Below are 19,346 nucleotides of genomic sequence, written 5' to 3' on the forward strand. Positions count from 1 at the left end.
ACCAAACTTGGACTGAAGAGTCACTGGACTGTGGGAGTCACTTGGACAGAGTTGCTGAGTTCCAGGGACCACGCTCGTCGTGCTGAGAGGGGACCCAGAGGACCGGTGATGCAGTCTTTTGTTGCCTGCGGTTGCAGGGGGAAGATTACGTCGTCCCACAGGAGATTTCTTCAGAGCTCCTGGTGCAAGAAGGAGGCAGGCTACCCCCAGAGCATGCACCACCAGGAAACAGGTGAGAAAGCCAGCAGGATGAAGCAATACAAGGTTGCAGTAGTCGTCTTTGCTACTTTGTTGTGGTTTTGCAGGCGTCCTGAGCCATCAGCGGTCGATCCTTTGGCAGAAGGTGAAGAGAGAGATGCAGAGGAACTCTGATGAGCTCTTGCATTCGTTATATAAAGAATTCCCCAAAGCAGAAACCCAAAATAGCCAGAAAAGGAGGCTTGGCTACCTAGGAAGGAGGATAGGCTAGTAACACAGGTAAGAGCCTATCAGAAGGAGCCTCTGACATCACCTGCTGGCACTGGCCACTCAGAGCAGTCCAGTGTGCCAGCAGCTCCTCTGTTTCCAAGATGGCAGAGGTCTGGAGCACACTGGAGGAGCTCTGGGCACCTCCCCTGGGAGGTGCAGGTCAGGGGAGTGGTCACTCCCCTTTCCTTTGTCCAGTTTTGCGCCAGAGGAGGGCTGTGGGATCCCTGAACCGGTGTAGACTGGCTTATGCAGAGATGGGCACCATCTGTGCCCATCAAAGCATTTCCAGAGGCTGGGGGAGGCTACTCCTCCCCAGCCCTGACACCTTTTTCCAAAGGGAGAGGGTGTAACACCCTCTCTCTGAGGAAGTCCTTTGTTCTGCCTTCCTAGGCCAGCCCTGGCTGGACCCCAGGAGGGCAGAAACCTGTCTGAGGGGTTGGCAGCAGCTGCAGTGAAACCCCAGGAAAGGCAGTTTGGCAGTACCCGGGTCTGTGCTAGAGACTCAGGGGATCATGGAATTGTCTCCCAAATGCCAGAATGGCATTGGGGTGACAATTCCATGATCTTAGACATGTTACATGGCCATGTTCGGAGTTACCATTGTGACGCTATACATAGGTAGTGACCTATGTATAGTGCACGCGTGTAGTGGTGTCCCCGCACTCACAAAGTCCGCGGAATTTGCCCTGAACGATGTGGGGGCACCTTGGCTAGTAACTTAGCACCCAACCTTCACCAGGTGAAGGTTAGACGTATAGGTGACTTATAAGTTACTTAAGTACAGTGGTAAATGGCTGTGAAATAACGTGGACGTTATTTCACTCAGGCTGCAGTGGCAGGCCTGTGTAAGAATTGTCAGAGCTCCCTATGGGTGGCAAAAGAAATGCTGCAGCCCATAGGGATCTCCTGGAACCCCAATACCCTGGGTACCTCAGTACCATATACTAGGGAATTATAAGGGTGTTCCAGTATGCCAATGTGAATTGGTGAAATTGGTCACTAGCCTGTTAGTGACAATTTGGAATGCAGAGAGAGCATAACCACTGAGGTTCTGGTTAGCAGAGCCTCAGTGAGACAGTTAGTCATCACACAGGGAACACATACAGGGCACCCTTATGAGCACTGGGGACATGGCTGGCAGGGTCCCAGTGACACATACACTAAAACAACATATATACAGTGAAATATGGGGGTAACATGCCTGGCAAGATGGTACTTTCCTACACAACCCCCCCCCCCAAACGAAGGACAATAAGACTAGCCATGACCTGATGAGTCTTCATTGTCTAAGTGGAAATATCTGCAGAGTCCATTTGCATTGGAGTGGGTACTCCCAGGTCTATGTTCCACTGTATAGTCCATTCCCTGTAGATATGGACCACCTCAACAATTTAGGGTTTTCACCTTTCATTTGTTTTAGCCAAAGTAGAGGTTTGTGGTCTGTCTGAACAATGAAGTGAGTGCCAAACAGGTATGGCCTCAACTTCTTCAGTGCCCAGACCACAGCAAAGGCCTCCCTCTCTATGGCAGACCAACGCTTTTCTCTAGGGGTCAACCTCCTGCTGATAAAAGCAACAGGTTGATCCTGGCCCGCAGAATTGAGTTGTGATTAGACTGCCCCTACCCCTAATTCAGATGCATCAGTTTGAACTATGAATTTCTTGAAGTAACATGGGCTTTTTAGGACAGGTGCAGTGCACATGGCCTGTTTCAGCTCCTCAAAAGCTTTCTGACAGCTAGCTGTCCACAATACCTTTTTAGGCATTTTCTTGGAGGTGAGGTCATTAAATGGGGCTACAATGGAGCCATAGTTTTTAATGAACCTCCTGTAATACCCAGTGAGGCCTAAGAAGGCTCTTACCTGGGTCTGAGTTGTAGGGGGAACCCAATCTATGATAGTTTGGATTTTCCCCTGAAGTGGTGCAATCTGTTCTCCACCTACCAGGTGTCCCAGATAAACCACTTTCCCCTGCCCTATCTGGCACTTTGAAGCCTTGTCAGTGAGGCCTGCCTTTTTCAGGGTCTCCAAAACGTTCCACAGGTGGACCAGGTGATCATCCCAGGTGGAGCTAAAGACAGCTATATCATCTAGATATGCTGCACTGAAAGCCTCCAACCCTTGCAGGACTGTATTCACCAACTTCTGAAAAGTGGCAGGTGCATTTTTCAAACCAAAGGGCATTACTGTGAATTGGTAGTGCCCTCCAATAGTCGAAAATGCAGTTTTTGCTTTAGCATCCTCTGATAACTTGATCTGCCAATACCCTGCAGTCAAATCAAAGGTGCTTAGATACTTGGCAGATGCCAGTGTATCTATGAGCTCATCTGCCCTGGGTATAGGGTGAGCATCAGTTTTAGTTACCTGGTTGAGACCTCTGTAATCTACACAAAACCTCATCTGTCTTTTCCCATCTTTTGAGTGAGGTTTTGGTACAAGCATCACAGAAGAGGCCCATGGGCTTTCAGAATGTTCAACTACTCCCAATTCAAGCATTTTCTGAACCTCTTGTTTTATGCAGTCCCTGACATGGTCAGGTTGCCTATAGATTTTACTTTTGACAGGCATGCTGTCTCCAGTATCTATAGTGTGCTCACACCAAGAAGTGGTGCCTGGCACAGTAGAAAAGAGTTCAGAAAACTGACCCAGGAGATTTATGCAGTGTTTTTTCTGCTCAGCAGTAAGACAGTCTGCCAAAACTACACCTTCCACTAGAGCATCTTGTTCTGTGGAAGAGAAGAGGTCAGGGAGAGGGTCACTCTCTTCTTCCTGTCCTTCATTGTTGCCATTAGCAGGGTGAGATCAGCCCTGTCATAGTAGGGTTTTAGGCGATTGACATGGAGCACCCTAAGGGGACTCCTGGCAGTGCCCAAGTCAACCAAGTAGGTGACTTCTCCCTTCTTTTCAACAATGATGTGGGGTCCACTCCATTTGTCTTGGAGTGCTCTTGGGGCCACAGGCTCCAATACCCACACCTTCTGTCCTGGTTTGTACTGAATCAGAACAGCCTTCTGGTCATGCCATTGCTTTTGGAGCTCTTGGCTGGCATGAAGGTTTTTACTGGCCTTTTTCATGTACTCAGCCATTCTGGATCTTAGGCCGAGTACATAGTCCACTATGTCTTGCTTAGGAGCTTTTAAAGGTTGTTCCCAACCCTCTTTCACAAATGTTAGGGGACCTCTTACAGGGTGTCCAAATAGGAGTTCAAAGGGGCTGAAGCCCACTCCTTTCTGGGGTACCTCCCTGTAAGCAAAAAGGAGGCAAGGTAACAGGACATCCCATCTCCTCCTGACTTTTTGAGGGAGTCCCATTATCATTCTTTTGAGAGTTTTATTAAACCTCTCTACCAGTCCATTTGTTTGTGTATTATAAGGTGTGGTGAATTTGTATGTTACACCACATTCCTTCCACATGGCCTTCAAGTATGCAGACATAAAGTTGCTACCCCTGTCTGACACAACCTCTTTTGGGAAACCCACCCTGGAAAAGATTCCCAGGAGGGCTTTTGGCACTGCAGGTGCTGTAGTGGTCCTTAGAGGAATAGCTTCAGGATATCTTGTGGCATGGTCCACTACCACCAAGTAAACCTATTGCCTGAAGCAGTAGGAGGGTCAAGGGGGCCAACTATGTCAAGCCCTACCCTTTCAAAGGGAACCCCAACCACAGGCAGTGGAATAAGGGGAGCCTTTGGGGTGCCACCAGTCTTGCCACTGGCTTGGCAGGTCACACAGGACTTACAAAAGTCTTTTGTGTCCTCTGATATCCTAGGCCAGTGAAACAGGGGGACAAGCCTTTCCCATGTTTTAATCTGACCCAAATGTCCAGCCAAGGTAATGTTGTGTGCCAGAGTTAGGAGGAACTCTCTGTACTGCAGGGGAATGACCAATCTCCTGGCTGCTCCAGGTTTTGGGTCCCTTGCCTCTGTGTACAAGAGGTTGTCCTCCCAGTAAACTCTATGTGAGTCACTGACATCCCCATTTTGCTGTTTGACAGCTTGCTGTCTTAGACCCTCTAATGTGGGACAGGATTGCTGTGCCACACTCAGCTCCTCCCTGGCAGGCCCCCCTCCACCCAAAAGCTCAGCAGTGTCTGCTGCTAGCTCCTCTGGTGAAGGTTCTGCACAGGGGGGAAATTCTTCTTCCTCAGAAGTTGAATCATCTGTAGAGGGAGGGATAGTGGGTAGGGATTTACCCATACTAACCCTAGCTTTAGGGAGCACTTGGTCCATTGTTCTAGGATCCAAGTCACCCTGTCCTTTTTGCTTTTTGGCCTGAGCCCTTGTCAACGCAAAAATATGCCCAGGAATGCCCAGCATTGCTGCATGAGCCTCCAACCCCACTTCTGCCCAAGCTGATGTCTCTAAATCATTCCCTAGTAGACAGTCTACAGGTAAATCTAAGGCAACCACAACTTTCTTTGGACCAATAACCCCCCCCCCAGTTGAGATTCACAACAGCCATGGGGTGGCTAAGAGTGTTGTTATGAGCGTCTGTCACTTGGTACTGGTGACCAAGTAGGTGTTGTTCAGGGTGTACCAGTTTCTCTATTACTATGGTAACACTGGCACCTGTGTCCCTGTAGGCCTGAACCTCAACACCATTGATTAGGGGAAGTTGCTTGTTCTTATCCATATTAAGGGGACAAGCAACCAAGGTGGCCAAATCAATGGCACCTTCAGAGACTAACACAGCCTCTGTGGTCTCCCTAACAAGACCAACCCCAACTAAATTACCAAAAGTGAGCCCAGCTACTCCCTTGGATTGGCTATTAGTAGGTTTGCTCCCACCACCACTGTTATTACTAGGGGCACTAGAGGTTGCAGTAGGGGTTGTGGTAGTGGGAGGCTTGGTGCTTTTCTTTGGACAACTGGCATCAGTTGTCCAATGGCCTTTTACTTTACATATATAGCACCATGGTTGTTTTACTTGATTAGAAGAGGATTTGGACCCACCACCCCCACCAGAGTGTTTTTGTGGGCCTGATGAAGACTCATTTTTAGATTTGTCCCCACCCTTGTATGAAGACTTACCATCCTTGTCACCCCCTGTACGAACTTTTCTGTTCACTCTTGTTCTGACCCATTTGTCTGCCTTCTTTCCCAATTCTTGGGGAGAGGTCAGATCTGAGTCCTATAAATATTGGTGTAACAAATCAGACACACAGTTATTCAGAATATGCTCTCTCAGGATTAGATTGTACACGCTTTCAAAGTCAGAAACTTTACTGCCATGTAACCACTCCTCCAAGGCCTTCACTGAATAGTCAACAAAGTCTACCTAGTCTTGTGAGGACTCTTTTCTGGTTTCTCTGAACGTAATCCTGTATTGTTCAGTGGTTAAGCCAAATCCATCCAAGAGTGCATTCTTCAAAACTGTAAAATTATTGGCATCACTTTCCTGAACAGTAAGGCGCCTATCCCTACCCTTTCCACTGAAAGATAGCCATAGGATAGCAGCCCACTGTCTTTGAGGGACCCCCTGTACATACAGGCCCTCTCAAGTGCAGCAAACCACTTGTTAATGTCATCCCCCTCTTTGTAAGGGGGAACTATCTTATGCAGATTCCTAGAATCATGTTCTCTCACAGGATTGCTATCTGGAATACTGCTGCTGCCACCATGGGGTCCAAACCCCAACCTCGGTCTCTCTTTTTCTAAGTCTAGGGATTCCCTGTCTAGAGCCAGCTGTTGCTGTTTAAGCTTCAGCCTGGTCTCTTCCACTCTCAACTTTTTGAGTTCCCTTTCTAGTCATCAGGGTGGGTGGGTTGGGAATGTTTTGACACAGAAGAAAGATTTGAATGAGCAGAGGGAGAAATGTCCCTAACAGTTGGCACCCTAACAACCTGGTCTCCAATAAAAACATCCGTACTGTGATGGGAGCTTCTATTACTACCAGCATTGCTAGGTGGTCTGCTAAGGGGCAAATTAAGAAGGGAACCCTGCAACACTCCTACTGGGGGCTCCCCTGAGTCAGAGTGTAAGCTATCTATCAACTTTTCAGATGAGGTGCCACCCTGGGCCTTATCATTCTCAATAAGCATATTAGACAGTAACTCTCTAGAAGGGTTCTTACCTACCACTAAACCTCTATCAATGCAGAGACTCCTCAGGCTCTTAAAGTTAAGGTGGTCATAAGTAGTATTGACCAAATTAAGAGTAGTTCCTACACCAGACATGATAGAAAAAGGTTTAGAGACAGATAAAGGATAGAAAAAGTTTTAGGACTTTTTAAAGAACAGGAAAAAAAACTTTTTCAAACTTTTGAAACTTTTTTGAAAGTTTAGAAGTACTTTTCAACACTTAGTAGATAGTGTAAGAGAAGAAAAGCAAAACTTTTTGGTTAGGTGTACATACACTGAATATTTTGTATATTATTCTCTTATGAAAAGTACACAATGACAAAGTGGTAAGTAGTTGCAAGTACTTATCCAACCGCTGCACAACCAATGTAGGAGGCTGGCCTGGCTTGTAGTGGGTACCAGAGCCTCAGTGAGACAGTTAGTCATCACACAGGGAACACATACAGGGCACACTTATGAGCACTGGGGCCCTGGCTGGCAGGGTCCCAGTGACACATACACTAAAACAACATATATACAGTGAAATATGGGGGTAACATGCCAGGCAAGATGGTCCTTTCCTACAGTAAGGAAGAAGAAAGGCTGCCTTTAAGTGGATACATTGAAAAAGTGGATAGAGGTAGATCTGAAAAAATATATGAGCACTGCAGTGTCTATCCACTGCATTCAAAAGAAGGTATGGGGGATGCCATTGAACTGCATCAGATAAAACAAGCTAAAGGATCTCCATTGAGTGTGTGGGGGAAATGTTTAGAGGCTCACTGCTTTCCACAACTATTTACATCTAGAGTAGGCAGACAGTATGATGACTGCACAGTGACAATACCACCAGCTGAGTATAGGTCAACAAGATTATATTTAGAGGACCCTATTTTTTTACAAAGTATACCTTATATATTCCATCTGGTATTTGAAAGTGATTTTTCTGGACTGTCTCATGCTGTGGACCATATTCTTAAATTAGGAGTTAATCTACAAAATACGTGTGAAAAAAAGACTATGGGCCTGAGTTAGATATTGGCAGTCGAGCCACCAAGTTGCACCAGCGGCAGACCCTTAAAGGCCATCAAGTTGATGGTCTTCCACCCTCCTTATTTAGATGTTACAGTTCTGAAGCGGTGAACTGGCGGCAGTTGGCTGATGGAGGGAGGTGATTGTGGGACCCAATGGACAGCAGACAACGCCAGTGGCTATGTAATGAAGGTATATTACAAACACATACACACACACACACACACACAAACTCTACCTTTGCCATATGTGTCCACCTGCACAATACATTACACAACACACTACATACACACTATTATCCATTGCCATTCCACCATAGCACAACATGTACATGTTGCAAATAAATATTGATGGACGTCCACAACACAACATACATTCACCATTAACACTCCACCCGCACGACACAACCACAAAAAACAACACAATTACACACTCAGCTGCACAAACACACTCACACACAAGCACACCTGCACACATCACAAAAATGATATTCACACAACACCACTCACCTGAATGTTCCACATAGCATGATGACAAATCTGCTTTAACACCCACACATACACTAACACAGCCATACAAAGAATGAAACACCCAGTGAAACTAAAATATATATATATATATATATATATATATAGACATACAGTAACAGGTATTCACACATCCCAAAAACAAACGTGTAACATATAGTGTGTCTTTCTTTAAACCAGAAAACGTAGTTCTTTTGGAGTTTTCAAACATTTTTCTGTTTTAAAAAATTTGTTTTTTTTTTCTTTCTTTTTTTGATAAACTGCAACTGTAAAAAAATAAACTGTAAAAACAAAATGCACAGAACTTGTGCAACAAGTTAAAAAAAAAGAAAAAATAACATTTATGGCTTCTTGCAGCCTCAAGTACCGCAGAAATGGACAATTCTCCCACAGAGTGCAAACTGCTCAAAATGTTTGAATTTCTGCAAGTTCAGGAGCTCATTTCCGAATTTGCGCTCCAACTGCAGGTGGTACTACATCCCCAGGTGCCACCAGTGATGCAGCAAATGTTGAAGGCTGTTGCACAGCACACTTTTTCTGTACCCTTGCCAGGTGTGCAGGATGGATTGTCTTGAGATGTTTTAGCATGGACTTAGTGTAGGAAAGTACCATCTTGCCTGGCATGTTACCCCCATTTTTACTTGTGTGTCAGTTTGCTTTTGCCTGTCTCACTGGGATCCTGCTAGCCAGGACCCCAGTGCTCATAGTTGTGGCCTGAATGTGTGTTCCCTGTGTGTTGCCTAACTGTGTCTCTGAAGCTCTGCTAATCAGAACCTCAGTGCTTATGCTCTCTCTGCCTTTAAAATTGTCACTGCAGGCTAGTGACTAATTTTACCAATTCTCATTGGCACACTGGAACACCTTTATAATTCCCTAGTATATGGTACCTAGGTGCCCAGGATATTGGGGTTCCAGGAGATCCCTATGGGCTGCAGCGTTTCTTTTACCACCCATAGGGAGCTCAGACAATTCTTACACAGGACTGCCACTGCAGCCTGAGTGAAATAACATCCATGTTATTTCACAGCCATTTTTCACTGCACTTAAGTAACTTATAAGTCACCTACATGTCTAACCCTCACTTGGTGACGGTTAGGTGCAAAGTTACTTAGTGTGTGGGCACCCTGGCACTAGCCAAGGTGCCCCCACATTGTTCAGGGCAATTTCCCCGGACTTTGTGAGTGCGGGGACACCATTACACCCATGCACTACATATAGGTCAACACCTATATGTAGCGTCACAATGGTAACTCCGAACATGGCCATGTAACAAGTCTAGGATCGTGGAATTGTCCCCCAATGCCATTCTGGTATTAGGGGGACAATTCCATGCATCCCCGGGTCTCCAGCATAGAGCCCGGGTACTGGCAAACTAACTTTCTGGGGTTTTCTCTGCAGCTACCGCTGCTGCCAACCCACAGACAGGTTTCTGCCCCCCTGGGACCTGGGCAGCCCAGTCCCAGGAAGGCAGAACAAAGGATTTCCTCTGAGAGAGGGTGTTACACCCTCTCCCTTTGGAAATAGGTGTGAAGGGTCTGGGAGGAGTAGCCTCTCCTGGCCTCTGGAAATGCTTTGAAGGGCACAGATGGTGCCCTCCTTGTATTAGCCAGTCTACACCAGTTCAGGTATCCCCCAGCCCTGCTCTGGTGCGAAACTGGACAAAGGAAAGAGGAGTGACCACACCCCTGACCAGCACTTCCCAGGGGACGTGCCCAGAGCTCCTCCAGTGTGTCCCAGACCTCTGCCATCTTGGATTCAGAGGTGTGAGGGCACAATGGACAGCTCTGGATGGCCAGTGCCAGCAGGTGACGTCGGAGACCCCTCCTCATAGGTGCTTACCTTTCTCAGTAGCCAATCCTCCTATGAGGGCTCTTTAGGGTCTCTCCTGTGGGCATCACACCAGATAATGAATGCAAGAGCTCACCAGATTTCCTCTGCACTTCCCTCTTCGACTTCTGCCAAGGATCAACCGATGACTGCTCCAGGATGCCTGCATAACCGCAACAAAGTAGCAAGAAGACTACCAGCAACATTGTAGCACCTCAAACTGCCGGCTTTCTCGACTGTTTACTGGTGGTGCATGCTCTGAGGGCTGTCTGCCTTCACCCTGCACTGGAAGCCAAGAAGAAATCTCCTGTGAGTCGACGGAATCTTCCCCCTGCAAACGCAGGCACCAAACTTCTGCATCACCAGTCCCCTGGGTCACCTCTCATCCTGATGAGCCTGGTCCCTGGAACACAGGAGCTGGGTCTAAGTGTCAGTCCAGTGGCCCTTCTGTCCAAATTTGGTGGAGGTAAGTCCTTGCCTCCCCACGCCAAACAGTAATCCTGTGTACTGTGTGAACTGCAACAGCTAGGGCTTCTGTGCACTCTTGCAAGACTTCCTTCATGCACAGCCTAGCCCAGGTCCTCAGCACTCCCTCCTGCATTGCCCATCTCACTGAGTTGGACTCCGACTACGTGGGACTCCTTTTTGTTGTGCTGAGCCGACCGCCATCCTCAGATCTTCTAAGTGCCTGTTTAGGTGCTTCTGCGAGTGCTGCTTGCTTCTGCATGGGCTCTCCGTGTCACTGAGCGCCCCCTAAGTCTCCTCCTCCAAGGGGCAACCTCCTGGTCCTTCCTGGCCCCTGGCAGCACCCAAAATCCTCAACTGCAACTCTTGCAGCTAGCAAGGCTTGTTTGTGGTTTTTCTGTGTGGAAACAACTCTACCTCCTCCAGCATGCTGTGGGACATCTTCTGACCAAAGGAGAAGTTCCTGACACCTTCTGTTGTTGCAGAATCTTTGGCTTCTTCCACCTAGAGGTAGCCCTTTTCCACCTTCATCCGGGGTTTACTGGGCTCCTGCCCCCCCCAGACACATGCGTGACTCTTGGACTTGGCTCCCTTCCTTTACAGGTCCTTAGGACCAAGAATCCGTCTTCCGTGCTTTGCAGTCAGTTGTTGTCCTTGCGGAATCCCCTATCATGACTTTACTGTGTTTCTGGGGTAGTAGGGTATCTTTACTGCTACTTTTTGGGGCCTGGGGGTGGGGTATCTTTGACACCCTTAGTATTTTCGTACACTTAAAGTAACCCTCTACACCCTACACTAGGCCTGGGGTCCATTTGTGGTTCGCATTCCACTTTTGGAGTATATGGTTTGTGTTGCACCTAGGCCTATTGTCTCCTATTGCATCCTATTGTATTCTACAGTGTTTGCTCTACTTTTCTAACTGTTTACATACCTGATTTTGGTTTGTGTGTATATTTTCTGTATTTTACTTACCTCCTGAGGGAGTATATCCTCTGAGATATTTTTGGCACACTGTCACTAAAATAAAGTACCTTTATTTTTAGTAACTCTGAGTATTGTGTTTCTTATGATATAGTGCTATATGACATAAGTGGCATAGTAGGAGCTTTGCATGTCTCCTAGTTCAGCCTAAGCTGCTCAGCTATAGCTACCTCTATCAGCCTAAGCTGCTAGAGCACTACTAATCTACTAATAAGGGATAACTGGACCTGGCACAAGGTGAAAATACCATCACATACCCACTATGAGCCAGGCCAGCCTCCTACAGTTCCTATGGAAAAATGTATGAGGAAAACACATTTCAGAGCCCCCGATTTTCGTTCAGCCCCTACTTGACAGTAACGCTTTTTGGAACGATTTGTGGTAGTTCTTCAAATGGCGGCAAAGTTAATGGTAACACAGAGAACAAAAAAAGAAATAGAAAAACGACCCTAATTATAACTACCTAATATCATAACATTGATTTTGACACCCTTTGAATGCCATGGAATATGAATATATAATTGCAAAAAAGGGAGCAGGGAATCCCGGATAGTTCCAAAGATGTAGGTGGAGAGCAGCACCTTCAAATGGAGCACTCTACAACACCACCAGCACTCTAAAGCTGCTTAACTTGAATATCTATTTTCTAGCAGAGTTTTAAAGCATAAGATTAACAGAGTGCCCTCCACAGAAAGCTATAAAATTGACAAAGTATTTTGGTATTGTTGATATTGTTGCAGTATAGTCTTTAAGCATATGATTAGCGAGCACCATCCATGCCAAGCTGGAATTTGACAAAAGCTTTTTACAACTCAAGACTCAGTTTTACAGATTTGGGTTTGGTAGGACACCTGGAATGAATAAAAACAATCTCTTACAGGTGTTTTGCTCTAATTAAAGCTTGTCAGAGGCTTTTGGCATTTCCAGAAAGAAGGGAACATCTAGTATAAGTTAAGGCGCTACCATTTAAGGCTTAGAGTGCAGCATAAATCATGCAAAAAGGGAAGTGGGGAACACTGGGTAGTACCCAGGTGCTAGGTGGTCAACAGCTTTTTCATACAGATCACTCTTCAATATCACCAACTTTCTAAAAATGCTCAACTCAAAGCTCTGTTTGTTTAGCGAGTTTGGGTAGTGGATTACAAAGTGGTAAAAGGTTTGACAACCCTTCTATAAAAACAGATATTTTGGATGAGCAGTTTTAGAGTAAAATTTCACCTGGAAAAAATAGGTCAGCATGGTTATTACTGATTTCATAGTGATTACCTTGTAGCAGCTGGATTTAGGTGCAGGAGCACCATTCAAAAACACTACTCATGGCCACATGATATACTTGCACTTAAATTTGCCTGCTCATAATTGTGCTCTTAGTTGGAGAAGAAATATCCCATAAGTGATGTGAACTTGGATTTGCACTGCATGCTGTGACATCATTCTCCTGAGTATTTGCAAAAGCCAGATGAGCTTGCACAATTTTTGTCCTGCTACAAATCTATTGACTCAGTGAAATTCATGATCACTAAATTGAGTGTGTTTTAGCACTAAAAAAAGTTCTAGGATCCTTAAGTTGCCAATTATGCATTGTTTCAGAAGTCTGACTAAAGAGCAGTGCAAATATTAACCTTATGATCTTTACATAGAGTAGCAACTTCCTTTTTCTGTCAATCAGATTCCTCCCTTGCATTTGTTTGCTGCCTTGCAATTTTGGATTTGAATACTGGAAGGCAAGAATCACATGGAGTAGCCCACTTTATTGTTTGCATCATCCTCTGCATTATTTTGAGTAACCAAGTAAATTCTTGCTTAGTTCTAAGAGAACTTGTTTAATGGTCATATGGCTATTGCTTAGGATGCAAAAGCTATCTTTTTTTTTTTTATTAGTTTGGTAATTGTATGTTGCTGAATGCACTATGGAAAGATGCATGCCAAAAAGGGCAGGACTAAATTGTTATGTAGAAGGGTAGCATGTGTGTGTGAGTGTGTGTTTGTGTGTGTTTGTGTGTGTGTGTGTGTGTGTGAGTGTGTGTGTGTGTGGTGGCGCATGTATATCCCCTGCTATGAGGCCTAGATCAGTCCTCATAGCTTGGGTATAATCCCTGGCAGGCCTAGACAAACACTATTCTTGAGAGGACCACCACATTATGAGAACTGTTTCCCATAGTGTGTTGTGTTTGTGTGTGTGTTTAATCCACTGCCATTTTTTAAATCTGTCCAATGGAGTCTCTGAGTGTATTGGGGCCTTTTCCATGGTCAGATATTATTCCTAATTCTGTTGGCTTTTCCTAACAGTCCTTTTTTGCCCTTACGTATTGGGCCACAAACATAGGTAACAGATATTATTGTCTTTTATCACTTCTCCCAGTCTCCCTGCCCAGCTTCTGTGATGGGATATATCATGGGCAATGTGGTCCCACATATATTATTTACTACTTAACCGTGTTGATTTTAGATTTCTGGTGATTTTCTCAAATTTGTTTCTAAATGTGGAGGATTTTTAAAGCAATCATATCCATGTATATGTGTTCCTAGGTTGGTGTGAAGCAGTGTGCCGTTTGCCATCTTCATGTTTTTGTTCCCTTGCTGGTCATCCATGTTGTCAACTTCTTACATGGTGTGTGCATATTTGTGTCTGTGTGTGTGTGTGTACGTGTGTTTCATTGACTAATGTAATTGAATATTCTTTCATTTTTATAATCATTTTGTTAGAAGTTCTGGAATGCTATGGACTGGTGACATAACATATATTTTTTTGCTATTTCTATTGCAATTCCTTTATTTAGCTGGAGTATTATGTGTAAATCACAGATGTCAGAATTAATTTCTTTATTTTTTTCTCATTTATACTGCTGCTGCCCTGGTGGTGGCTGAGGTCCTATGAAGACCAACAATTGTATTCATGGCATTACTGTTTTTCTAAATTTTCATGGATTTTTCCTGGTGTGTTTGAGGTGTTGTACACCATAGATAGATTTTTGTCATTTGTTACCAATTCAAAGTTGCTATCTTTAGGTTGCAAGGGGTCTGGCAATGGGCTTAAGATTATTTTATAAATTGGGTAGATTTTTAATGGAGTGCTAGAGTATAGGCCATCATCCTGTATTCTTATGCCTTTATATCATTGCTAGGTATCTTTTTTGTGCCAGCACAGTGTGGGTCGAAGTTTACGTTCCCATTTTCACAACCCTTCAGCTGAGGGTTGTGTTAATGTTGGGTACATTTGGAGCCCCTCAATATAATTCTTGTTTTGCTACATTTATTTCAAATTGCCTGCATTTGTACCTGGCTAGTCACATATCTATTATAACAGTGAAAAATGGGTTGTATTGTACCTAGACTCATTGTACATCTGTTCCTTTGAACTAGGTGATGTCTACCAAGAGGGTTAAAGAGGGTAAGTCGAGTTAACTTTTTATAGGAGACCTAGTATCCTGGTACTGGTTAATTGTGATCCCAGATGTCTAATTTTCAAGTGTTGTGTGCTCCCCAAAGCTGCAGGCCCTGGAGAAAAAGACTTGCTTGTCTACATCACAAAGTGTCACAGATGCTTGTTCATTTAGTACAACTGTAGGTATACACCAGATTAATCCAATGCACACCCATATTGGACCACATATTCCAAATTCCTCCTGTGCTAAAGTGTTCAGCCTCTCTCCTTCAAACATGGTAAATTTGAACACAAGTAATTGGCACATTTAATTTTGTTGTGAGACCCCACTAAATGGTAATACACATACCCAGGGCTTGTAAATTAAATGCTGCTTTTGTGGTCTGCCACTGCAGTCTGTAGTGCTGTGATAGACTGCCATTTATTTTCCCAATCATTTGTGCCTTTTGCCAGTGCCCTGGGTCACAAGACTGTGAATGGTTCTGCAGTTGCGGTTGTGTATTGCTTCTAGACTGTAGCACAAAGGGGGCATAGATGTGCACAGGATGCGCCATCCTGATGGGATGACAGAGATGGGCAGTACCTAGTGTGAGAAAATAGCCTCTTTCTAGCCTTGTTACCCCCACTTTTGGCCTGTTTGTGAGTATATGTCAGGGTGTTTTCACTGTCTCACTGGGATCCTGCTAGCCAGGGCCCAGTGTTCATAGTGAAAACCCTATGTTTTCAGTATGTTTGTTATGTGTCACTGGGACCCTGCTAGCCAGGACCCCAGTGCTCATAAGTTTGTGGCCTATATGAATGTGTTCCCTGTGTGATGCCTAACTGTCTCACTGAGGCTCTGCTAACCAGAACCTCAGTGGTTATGCTCTCTCTACTTTACAATTTGTCACTAACAGGGTAGTGACCAATTTTACCAATTCACATTGGCATACTGGAACACCCTTATAATTCCCTAATATATGGTACTGAGGTACCCAGGGTATTGGGGTTCCAGGAGATCCCTATGGGCTGCAGCATTTCTTTTGCCACCCATAGGGAGCTCTGACAATTCTTACACAGGCCTGCCACTGCAGCCTGAGTGAAATAAAGCCCACGTTATTTCACAGCCATTTACCACTGCATTTAAGTAACTTATAAGTCACCAATATGTCTAACCTTCACCTGGTGAAGGTTGGGTGCTAAGTTACTTAGTGTGTGGGCACCCTGGCACTAGCCAAGGTGCCCCCACATCGTTCAGAGCAAATTCCCCGGACTTTGTGAGTGCAGGGACACCATTTCACGCGTGCACTATACATAGGTCACTACCTATGTATAGCGTCACAATCGTAACTCCGAACATGGCCATGTAACATGTCTAAGATCATGGAATTGTCACCCCAATGCCATTCTGGCATTGGGGAGACAATTCCATGATCCCCCGGGTCTCTAGCACAGACCCGGTTACTGCCAAAGTGCCTTTTCCGGGGTTTCACTGCAGCTGCTGCTGCTGCCAACCCCTCAGACAGGTTTCTGCCCTCCTAGGGTCCAGCCAGGCTTGGCCCAGGAAGGCAGAACAAAGGACTTCCTCAGAGAGAGGGTGTTACACCCTCTCCCATTGGAAAAATCTGTCAGGGCTGGGGAGGAGTAGCCTCCCCCAGCCTCTGGAAATGCTTTGATGGGCACAGATGGTGCCCATCTCTGCATAAGCCAGTCTACACCGGTTCAGGGATCCCCCAGCCCTGCTCTGGCGCGAAACTGGACAAAGGAAAGGGGAGTGACCACTCCCCTGACCTGCACCTCCCAGGGGAGGTGCCCAGAGCTCCTCCAGTGTGCTCCAGACCTCTGCCATCTTGGAAACAGAGGTGTTGCTGGCACACTGGGCTGCTCTAAGTGGCCAGTGCCACCAGGTGACGTCAGAGACTCCTTCTGATAGGCTCTTACCTGTGTTACTAGCCTATCGTCCTTCCTAGGTAGCCAAACCTCCTTTTCTGGCTATTTAGGGTCTCTTCTTTGGGGAATTCTGCAGATACCAAATGCAAGAGCTCACCAGTGTTCCTCTGCATCTCTCTCTTCACCTTCTGCCAAAGGATCGACCGCTGACTGCTCAGGACGCCTGCAAAACCGCAACAAAGTAGCAAAGACGACTACTGCAACCTTGTATCGCTTATCCTGCTGCTTTCTCGCCTGTTTCCTGGTGGTGCATGCTCTGGGGGTAGCCTGCCTCCTTCTTGCACCAGGAGCTCTGAAGAAATCTCCTGTGGGTCGACTGAATCTTCCCCTGCAACCGCAGGCAACAAAAGACTGCATCACCAGTCCTCTGGGTCCCCTCTCAGCACAACGAGCGTGGTCCCTGGAACTCAGCAACTCTGTCCAAGTCACTCCTACAGTCCAGTGACTCTTCAGTCCAAGTTTGGTGGAGGTAAGTCCTTGCCTCCCCACGCTAGACTGCATTGCTGGGTAACGCGTGATTTGCAGCTGCTCCTGCTCCTGTGCACTCTTACAGGATTTCCTTCGTGCACAGCCAAGCCTGGGTCCCCGACACTCTAACCTGCAGTGCACAACCTTCTGAGTTGTCCTCCGGCGTCATGGGACTCCCTTTTGTGTCTTTGGGTGGACTCCAGTTCACTCCTCTTCCACGTGCCTGTTCCGGTACTTCTGCGAGTGCTGCCTGCTTCTGTGAGGGCTCCCTGACTTGCTGGGCGCCTCCTCTGTCTCCTCCTCCAAGTGGTGACATCCTGGTCCCTCCTGGGCCACAGCAGCATCCAAAAACCCTAACTGCGACCCTTGCAGCTAGCAAGGCTGGTTTGCGGTATTTCTGCGTGGGAACACCTCTGCAAGCTTCTTCACGACGTGGGACATCCATCCTCCAAAGGGGAAGTTTCTAGCCCTCTTCGTTCTTGCAGAATCCACAGCTTCTACCATCCGGTGGCAGCTTCTTTGCACCCTCAGCTGGCATTTCCTGGGCATCTGCCCACTCTCGACATTGTTGTGACTCTTGGACTTGGTCCCCTTGTTCCACAGGTACTCAGGTCCGGTAATCCACTGTTGTTGCTTTGCTGGTGTTGGTCTTCCTTGCAGAAAACCCCTTTCACTACTTCTGTGGTTTCTGGGGGTTATAGGTGCACTTTACACCTACTTTTCAGGGTCTTGGGGTGGGCTATTTTTCTAACCCTCACTGTTTTCTTACAGTCCCAGCGACCCTATACAAGCTCACATAGGTTTGGGGTCCATTCGTGGTTCGCATTCCACTTTTGGAGTATATGGTTTGTGTTGCCCCTATACCTATGTGCTCCTATTGCAATCTACTGTAACTTTACATTGCTTGCATTACTTCCTTTTGCTATTACTGCATATTTTTGGTATTGTGTACATATATCTTGTGTATATTTGGCATCCTCATACTGAGGGTACTCACTGAGATACTTTTGGCATATTGTCATGAAAATAAAGTACCTTTATTTTTAGTATATCTGTGTATTGTGTTTTATTATGATATTGTGCATATGACACCAGTGGTATAGTGGGAGCTTTGCATGTCTCCTAGTTCAGCCTAAGCTGCTCTGCTATAGCTACCTTCTATCAGCGTAAGCTGCTAGAAACACCTCTTCTACACTAATAAGGGATAACTGGACCTGGCACAGAGTGTAAGTACCCCTTGGTACCCACTACAAGCCAGGCCAGCCTCCTACACCTAGTTCATCTTACACTACAAACGACTATGCCTCAAACACACACTAAAGGACCTGATGTCAGGCCCATCCTGTCATTTTCCACCCAGGTTTCATCCTCCAAATTTTGTTCTTTTAGATTTGCATTTATTCAATCAAGCAGTTTGCGTGGATCACCGGATCTTCATGTGTGTATAGCAGGATGCTCGGTGATGCAGATATAGTAGGATTCTTTTCCAGATAGCCTTGGGCATTGGACACAAAACCTTAAATTGGATAATCCAAAAACAAGAGAAAGGGGTGCATACACCATCAATCCATCAAATCACATACATCTGTATTTTATGGCTCAATCTCCCTTTGTTTTTGCCTTGCTTTGGATTATGGATAATGTAGTTATGCATCATACAGTTAGTCTTCCTCAATATTATTAATTCTAGCCCTTTCCTCCTTTAAGAATTTCTTTGGATTTTGGAGCATTAAGGCCCTCATTATAAACACGGCGGTCCATACTAAGCCGCCATCGGTGGCGGTAAAAACAGCCAACAGAGGAGCGGTCCAGATCTTCAAATAATGAACCAAACGAAACACAGGCATCCAGAAAACCACCCACCGCCAGTAGAGGAGTGCCGACGACGACGGCAGAGGCCACCCACAGACCGATGGAAAGGCCCAACCTGCCGATCAAATAATGAACCACCAGTCTGCTGCCAGTTCCGGGAACCCCCGCCACGCAAAGCCAGGCGAAAATGAACCAAATTCAATGAAACACTCACTGGAGGCCCTCACAACCCGCTAAAGCAGACATGGATAGAGAATTGCAGATCATGCCAGTCCCTGCTCATTGCCATATACCTCCACGACCAAGACCGCCGGCGAAGACGACGGCAGTAAGTACTGCAAACTACAACACAAGGGTAGAAAGGGTACAGTTGCATACACACCCACTCCACCCACCC

The sequence above is a fragment of the Pleurodeles waltl genome, chromosome 5 (genome assembly GCF_031143425.1).
Source record: "Pleurodeles waltl isolate 20211129_DDA chromosome 5, aPleWal1.hap1.20221129, whole genome shotgun sequence".
Classification (NCBI taxonomy): domain Eukaryota; kingdom Metazoa; phylum Chordata; class Amphibia; order Caudata; family Salamandridae; genus Pleurodeles; species Pleurodeles waltl.